The sequence below is a fragment of the Euleptes europaea genome, chromosome 1 (assembly GCF_029931775.1).
Source record: "Euleptes europaea isolate rEulEur1 chromosome 1, rEulEur1.hap1, whole genome shotgun sequence".
Classification (NCBI taxonomy): Eukaryota; Metazoa; Chordata; class Lepidosauria; order Squamata; family Sphaerodactylidae; genus Euleptes; species Euleptes europaea.
The window spans coordinates 106,219,863-106,221,981 of record NC_079312.1 but is presented as its reverse complement, the minus strand read 5'-3'; positions in this window follow the sequence as shown (position 1 = coordinate 106,221,981).

Here is a 2,119-nt window from a genome sequence, read left to right as displayed (position 1 = left end):
CTAATCCCAGAGGGGCCCCCTGAAGCAACTTTTTTTAATGAGTGAATTTCTCAACAAAATTGATCAAGTTTTTTAGTGATAGAATCATAAGCCAATGGGTTGAAGTACTTAAAATTGACTTTAGAATATGCTCTAATACCCATTTCATATGGCCTGAAAACGTCCCTGTAATTGGTCAAATTTCAAAATTTTCTCGGGGGCTTGCAGCACATGAACCCCTAGCTGTAAGGGCTCACTGAGCTCACCAGAATCTATTCACAGCCTACATTTGGCAGCTGGATCCTCAAATCCTTCGTTGGTGCAAGGCTTAATAGTTCTGTAGTTTTGTTTCGTCACTGTATGGCCCATTTTCAAGGACTCCACCCCACCACCCTGTTCTCCAGCATTTCGGCCTTTGGAACTTGTTGGACGTTGCCCTATTGTTGCTGGTTGCGAAGGGGCCCGCATAACAGTTCAAGCTTCAGGGCCCCAAAAATGTAGGTCCGCCACTGGTCCCAGGATATGTTGTGCCTGGGACAGCATCACTGAGTATGAATTTGAGAAAAAGTCTCATAAAAACTGAGCTGTACTTTTTTTTAAGCCTCAGATTTTTTAGAATAAATACAGGCATACCTCGTTTTATTGTGCATAACTTTATTACCTTTCGCAGATATTGCATTTTTGAGCAAGTCTATTGGTGCCATTTTCCCAATAGCATGTGATCACTTCATATCTCTGTGTCATATTTTGGTAATTCTCGCAATATTTCAAACTTTTTCATTATTATTACAGTACTTTTTCAGACATAAGGCTATTGCACATGTAATACAGTATAGTATAAACATAACTTTTATATGCGCTGGGAGACAAAAAAAATCCATGTGACTCGCTTTATTATGATATTTGCCTTATTACAGTGGTCTGGAACCGAACCTGCAATATCTCCAAGGTATGCGTGTATGCTTGTATGAATCACCACCACAATCCTATTTGTTGTTATAATCAGAATGGTTTCTTTTTAACCTTCCCTCCCTCCCTCCCTTTTTGTTTGTTTCGTTTTTTGCTCAAAGGTTGCTCATCCCTCCCCCTACAAATTAGCAATTTTTGGCCAGGTCATACAGTGAACTAGTTAGGACCTCTGTCACTGGTACTATGTCCAGTGCAGGTTAATGGGTAAAAGCATTAGGATATTACAATAAGGCATTCTGGTCCATCCCACATGTGAAGGCAGCTTTTCCCAAACTGACTGGCCTGAGGGGACTCTCTTGGAGCCAACATATATCAGTCAATGCTGTGGGGATGGTCATGCTTCCTGGCCTTCCTTGGCACATCAGTACATAAAAGACACAGCACTAAATATTTGTTGTGCTGATCTCTGAACCAGGGTCCAGTTGCCCAGACTCATACAAAACTTGCAGCACAATGCTATATATGTCTATGGAGAATTATGTTCAATGGGGCTTACTCCTGGGTAAGTGGGCATAGGTTTGCAGCCTTACAGTGCCATTCTAAGTACAGCTGCACTGTTCTAAATCCATTAAAGTCAATGGGCTTAGCAGGCTATAATGCTGTTTAGGATGGCATAACTAGTGAGTTGTAGGGTTATCTGCCCCAAGGACTAAGGAAATAAGATGCTGAGGATAAACTGTCAGTAGAGTTGGCCCTAGTTCAGTCCAGCATCTGAGTCTTCAGTCTGTGTCTGCACAGGCAAAATATTTGTTTAGTCATCAAGACCTCCAATTCCTAGCAATATCTAGCTACACAGGGTATTGGCTACTCAGCACTTCCTAGGAAATCAAATCACTAAAGCCTGTTGGAGTTCATTGCTCTTCTTGCTTGCTGGGTGAAATGTCTAGACTGTGTGTGTATTTTGCTAAACCAAAACCAAATGTTGTTGCTGTTGTTGTTGAGTGAGGAGGGAATCAATTTAAGTAGACCCAGAATTTTGAAAACTTGTCCCAAGTGGTCCCTGCCTTTTGCTGACTTCCCATGTGCTCTGCATAGTCAGCCGTGCAAAAGTTTGATTCTGTGAGCCTGGATCATCAATGGATCTAGATTAACATAACACTGGTGATTTCATCTGAGCTGAGCCAATCTGTAGCGGCGTTGAGTCTTGACCCTGAATTGTGGAATGGTAGTT